Below are 6,833 nucleotides of genomic sequence, written 5' to 3'. Positions count from 1 at the left end.
GAAACTGGGACTTCATGTAATGGAGAATAATTAACTAATAAAGTGTTTCATTCTAGTATATTAGTGTTTACTGTTCATGTGGGATTGACTGGTGATGCTGCCCAGGTGTTGGTGTGGCAGATGATCCAGTCAGGACCTGATGATGTCATCACACGCAGGGTACAGGTGTGTGTTCACTCCTTTACCTGAGGAAGGCCGTGTGGTTGACAGTAGTTTGCGTCTTTTTCCTGTTGTTTCTCTTCTGGATGACTACTTTTACTTTTACTTGAGTACTTGTTGTTAAAAACCGGCCGCACTTTTACTTGAGTACAGTTTTTCCTGTGGTTGTTACTTCACAGTAATTGTACTTTAGCGCTGCAGCCTCCAGCTCGCAGGATGATGTAACAGGCAGCTCACAAGCAGCTGACCCTGATGTAACACAGGCGTAACACACGTGTGTGTTATGCCTGTGTGTGTGTGCGTGTGTGTGCGTGTGTTACGCCTGTGTGTGTGTGTGTGTGTGCGTGTGCGTGTGCGTGTGCGTGTGCGTGTGTGTCAAACTGACAGACTGGATACATGAACACTTTTCTCTGCTTACTAATTTCTTTCAGCGTGAGCAGGAATTATTCTGCTGAGGAGTCACTGAAGTTCATTCATGCAGTTTTTTAATGAGCTCACAGATGAACGTGAGGCAGATTTTATTGCTGACTGGACTGCACGTTGCCTAAAGTTAACGGACACATGAGAGAAGGTTTGGACAGATTAATCGACACTCGGAAGAGGAGAGAAAGTGAGGCGGACACACAGTTCAGTACGGCAACACCAGCTGGACAAGCTGCACGTTTCTGTGCATTTTTACCCCGATTTGGTTTATCTGAAATGATCTCATTAGGAGACACCGTCTTTGTGATTATTCCTGCCATCACTTTAAAACATTAACAGTGAATTTTGTTATTTCTTTCTTTGTCGTTTCAAACAGCAGCATCCAGCTCTCCTTATTCTTTAACAGATTCATTCTGTCCTGCTGTGTTTTGTAGGCCGCCGTCAGTCAGTTTGTTTGTATCACCAAAGGACAGACAGGAAGGTTTTGTTGCTGCTGTTTGACCACATGTTCAAGCTGAAGGACGTCAGACTCTGTTCTGTTTCCGCGGGACCTGACAGAACAAGAAAACTAATCTGACAATTTGGGGCAGCGTTCCCCTCCTGAACAGACAAAACGTGTGATCACACAGCCGAGGAGGAAGAGTCGCTGCGGCGTTTATGTCTCTGTTAGGTTTACTGTGTCGACAGCAGGCCCCTCAGTGTTCACGCCATGATTTATACACAACACGCCGGCAGCAGCTTCCTCCCCCACGTTCGCCCAGCTCACACTCGGTGCGTTGGTTTGGCCGTTGGTTCGTACACTCCCCAGGACAGCAAGCAAATGAGATGGTGGGGGACATGCTGGTAGAGTTAAGCAGGGTCAGGCTAAGCCAAGATGGCGGCAGCTGGAAACGCCCAGTCAGATTTATTTTACAGTCTGTAGCTGCTGCACGCCGAAAACCGGTTGACCTGTCGTCTTTTGATGTTTGGTGCAAGTGCTGAGGTCACATGACCTCCTCGTCAACATGGAGATGTGGTCGCAGGTTTGTGAGAGCCAGCGAGAGACTTTTGACTTTACTCTTTACTGGTGGTTTTGGCTCAGGAGCAGAACAGGAAGTGGAACAAACGAGGGAGCAGCATGAGGTCAGTGAAGCTCTTCTTTTCACTCTGGACCAGCACACAGACCAGCACTGGTACCCTTTAGGGGCGTCGACTATGCAAATCATTAAACTCTCAGGAACAGGAGCCACCAGGCGATTTTCAGCGAGTTGGTTTCCAACCTGAAACAGTAATTTGAGTAAAGCTCGAGCTTCAGGATGAGGAAACATGCTGTCCAGCGTCTGAATGGCTTCTCTTCCTGCGGTGTGTTAATATGAAGTGAGAGTCGTGGTTTCACACACTGTTCATGGCCCGGAGGAGGACCGGCGGTCAATCGAGGAGACGTCGTGCGGCACGGCAGAAACAAACAGAAAGCATTAAGAGGAGGATTACTAAACCCAAAGTGTGTCTCCACTCATTCTCCTTCAGCTCTTTGTGCTTTCTGTCTTTTATCTCCTTCTCACAGTCCCTCCTCCTCCATTCATCTCCTTCCTCCTTCTCGTCTGTCGCTCTCGAGTCTGAAAGAAACATCAAACACGAACAGAAATTACAGAGGATGTCGCTGTCAGCCGAGGATGATGCTGACTCCTCAGGACGGTCATTACTTTGTGCTCAGCAGACACACAGAAGACGATGTACTGTAGTCAGACAAACAAAACTTTTTCTTGCAGAATTTAATTAACAAGAGATTGAAGTTGTTCGGTCACTGAGCTCTCTGTTTTGATTTTAATGAGTGTGCTGACCAAACCACAACGTAATATGATCACTTATTATTAGACGTTTTATCCCGTCACGTCTCTTATTGTAAATATTCACATTCATTTTATTTTTCTGTTGTCGACTGGTTGATCTGCTTGCTTGTCGATTATTAAATGAATCATCATCATTACTACTCTATTATAATTTACGGCGAGTTGGTCAGCTGACGCTGTGATGAAACAACAGCCTTTTCTGTGATGAGAACAAGAGAAAAAGCAGAGAGTTGAGCAGTGAACGTGATGTGAAATGATCTCTGACAGCCTGCAGGGGAAGCTCAGACAGGCAGTGTAGGCTGCTGCAGCTTGCGTGTTACAGTCGCCACCCTGTGGTGAGGATGAGGCACTGCAGGACGACGCTCAGCGTTCATACTCGCATTGCTTTTCATGTCTTTTCATGTCGAGGAGTCTGCAGCAGCAAATTAATTTACAACAATCATCACACAGTTTGACTGGAACTGCTTAGTAGGTGTATATTATCCAGAATTAATGGACACTGTGCAGCCAATCAGAATCCAGCGTGTGTGTGTGTGCGTGCGTGTGTGTGTATGAGTGTGAGTGTCTGTGTGTGTGAGTGTGTGTGTGTGTGTGTATGTGTGTGAGTATGTGTGTATGTGTGTGAGTTTGAGTGTGTGTGTGTGTTGTGTGAGTGTGAGTATGTGTGTATGTGTGTGAGTTTGAGTGTGTGTGTGTGTTGTGTGAGTGTGTGTATGTGTGTGAGTTTGAGTGTGTGTGTGTGTTGTGTGAGTGTGTGTATGTGTGTGAGTTTGAGTGTGTGTGTGTGTTGTGTGAGTGTGTGTATGTGTGTGAGTTTGAGTGTGTGTGTGTGTTGTGTGAGTGTGAGTATGTGTGTGCGTGTGCGTGTGTGAGTGTGTGTGTGTGCGTGCTCCCAAAACTTGTACCACTATTGGGGACACATTTCAGATTCACGACCAGTTAATTGGGGACGGCTGTCCAACTGGGGACCAAAGCTGTGTCCCTAGTTGGACAGCAGTGAGTGTGTGTGGTGTCCCTGCACTATAAACACTGTGCTGAGCAGCAGCGTTGTGAGGAGGCAGCAGGCTGCCATTAGCTGTGCTACATTTCTCTAATGAAGCCTGCTGACAGCCGCTGTAATTATCCACGCCGCTTTGTGCTCTCTTTGTGGACTGCAGTGTCGAGACGTTCCTTCATGTCCCCCGCCGCTGTCACGTCTCATCACCGACGCCTGCTTGTCATCACACCTGGCAGCCATTATTGTAGAAATCTCCTGTGTGAAATCGTACGTAGGCTGTTGTGATGTTGCTGTCGGCTCGTTCTGACTATACATGGCCTGCTACTGAAGCCTGCACTGTGTTGTAACCTGTGAGAGGTAATAGTACTTTTACTCCACTATTGGTACTACATCTTTTATTCGCTCTGCTTTTGTCCCTGGTTTGGTCTCCACCAACTCCTGAGAAAAATATCTGAGCCAATAGTTATCAAGAGTGGTGGAAGAAGTACTCAGAATCTTATACAAGTACAAACAGTAATATTACAGAGTAAAAATATTTTGCATCCAAATATACTAAGTTAAGCAACAGAAGTAAAAGTACTCGTTATGCTAAATTTCCCATTTTAAAAAGATCCATTACATTATTGGATTATAATCATTGATGACTGATTCCTGGTTAAAGTGGAATTAATTTTAATTGCTTTGCAGCTGGTTAGCTTGAGATTTTTTTTTCAGGGAATCAGTTTTAAGTTTTAACTTAAACGTCAATAGAAAATCATTGTTTGTTTGTTGAGCAAAGTAACTGAAGTTGTCAAACAAGAAGCACAATATTTGTATGGTATAAAGTACTATAGAAAGGAAATACTGAAGTAACAGTAAGCGAGCTGTTAATCAAGAGAAATCGGCTTTTTTTATTCGGGCTTAATGATTTTGACTTCCCACAGAGTCAAGATTTCATTCAGGTGAGCTGGTTATGACTGGGACACGGCGAGGTTCACTTGTAAAAGTTCTGCTCTTCAAAACGTCTGCTGGACACTTTTGTCAAGAAACTCCATCACTTTGATGGCCAACCGTGCATACCTGAAGCACAGGAGGTAAATCAGATATGAAAGACAACCTGAAGGTGTGTCAACGTACGTCAGGAAACCGGTGCTGGTTTTGCTGGTCCAGTCTGGCACACGAGCGTAAACTGGTAGCACCAAAGTAAAATCTCCTGCCAATCTTCTGATTTAAGGTTTGAGGTTTTAGTTGTTTCAGTCTACAATTCAGATCCAACAATTTTATTGATTTGAAGAAGAAAACATAAACATATTTTCTTTTTGATGCCTGCAGAAATCAAAATTCTCACCACTTCCTCAATGAAATCACTGAGTGAACATTGGACCGCTTCCAGTTGTGTCTCTCAAACTGTAAAACTACTGAATCCAAGATGGCGCCGCATCTATTTTATCTTATCTTATTTTATTCTATTATTATATGTTACTCGTTCTTATGTTTTATGTATGCACCAATCACCAAGACAAATTCCTAGTAATGTGAAACCTCTTCACTTACATGGCAATAAAGACGATTCTGATTGTGATTCTGAGTTTTGCACACCAGAATATTTCAGACAGAAATAAGCGGCATCCCTTCTCACACATCCACCTTTAAAAAGCTGTAATGTATTGTAATGTATTGTAATGTAATGTAATGTAATGCTTTAATGCAGCCACGTGGCCCATTTGCTTCCACATTTACATAAAATGACTTGCAAATGTTCGTGTGCTTCATTTGGCTGACTGGAAACGAGACAGCAGGAGACCGGAAGAGAGCGGATCCCGATCAGCACCTTCTCTCGTGCTCTCAGTTTAATACAGAGCTCGTGCGACACCTGGAGGCCGTTGCCACTCACTGCTTGTTATCTGTTACAGACTTGTGCTGAGTTGAGTTTGTTTTCCGGGGCAGTTTTAGTGGACCGGGACCTGCAGCACCTGCCACAGGGTGGCTGTTGAAACAATCTTCTCACTCTTCTCGCCCAGGTAGTCCCACCACCAAACGTGAGAAGGCTAACGGCCATAATGTATGCGTTTATAGAGTTTTATAATTTTTTCATAATTTATTCTCGTTCTTTTTCTTTTTATGCTTCTTTTGCTTTTCATCTTCTTATTTCTGAAGGTCACAACAGACACCATCTCGACAGAACACACACCATTGATTGCATCGCGTGTTGGTGTGTGGTGGCTGTAACGGTTTCTAACATTTGTGTGTCAGTATTTTATGCTCAAATATTATTTTGAAATTAATATTGAATTTATTTGACTATATTTTGTGTATTTTCATGGGTTCGTTTTGTGAAAACAATGGGTACTTTTATTTTGAAACGTGTGACCTGTGGATGTGGTGTGACGTATGTGCCTAACGTATGCCAAACGTGAGATGGCAGGTAGACTGACACCTGTTGGGCGGCAGAAGATGCTCGCAGTCAGGTTTAACAGTAAAACAGTTTGTTCATGTATATAGTAGCATTTGATGAGCAGGACTGAAGATCAGAAGCTTAACTTGACGCTCGCAGCCAGCGAGGTGAGGTTTTATTTGAAGTCCTCTTGTCTGTTCGTTTTCAGCTATGGATTAGCTTTTGGCTGGTGTCATTTTAATGCTGTGTATTATATGTGTGTTATTAGTTTTCACGGCTTGTTGTCTGGACCAAGAAGACTTTAATAAAACCCGTTAAGGAGAACCACTACGTGCCGAGAGGAACTTACAGCGGAAACTCGGGCTGTTTCTGGACGCCAGTGACGCAGCAGTCCGAAGACCTAGCAAGCTAATGTCATCGTCGCGGCTACGGCGCATCGCGATGGTCGCCAAAGGACTGGCAGATGAGTGGAGCACACACACTTTAAACACATGGCTACACGAGCTGAAAGAGCCATTAGGAACTCGGACGCTAACGACAGTGGGCTAAGAAGGGTGCTTTGTTTTAAAGGAGTATGTGAAAGGCTTATGTGAAGCTAGTTTTGCTAATGTGTTGTGTGTGGTAATGCTACACTATGCTAAGTCGATACTGAACTGAATCTCGCCGTCGAGTTTGTTGAAGTTCATGATTCAATGTTCAAAACATTTAAGTTGTATGTTAAATGCCTACAGGTTAAGGATGGAAACATTTCACGTTGAAGTTCTCGATTTAAAGTGTGTTTTGGTATTGTACAGTGAAGGCTATTCGCCATCTAATGTTCAAGTTTGACCTACATTTTCAGTTTGTATGTGCATTTTGAGCTATTTTAGCACTTTATTGTTATTAAGTACAGCGTGGAGTGATCTGGTTTATTGAACTACTTCAGTGTATTGTAACTGATGTTCACTCTATGATATTTTACTTCAACACAAAGACACAAGAGACACACCTGAGTGGGTGTTAGTAGTTAATGCAGACTTTATTTTCTTTACATTCTCTGTCTTCTATAACT

This window comes from Scatophagus argus, chromosome 11 (genome assembly GCF_020382885.2).
Source record: "Scatophagus argus isolate fScaArg1 chromosome 11, fScaArg1.pri, whole genome shotgun sequence".
In the NCBI taxonomy this organism is placed as follows: domain Eukaryota; kingdom Metazoa; phylum Chordata; class Actinopteri; family Scatophagidae; genus Scatophagus; species Scatophagus argus.
Note: the sequence above shows the minus strand (reverse complement) of the source record.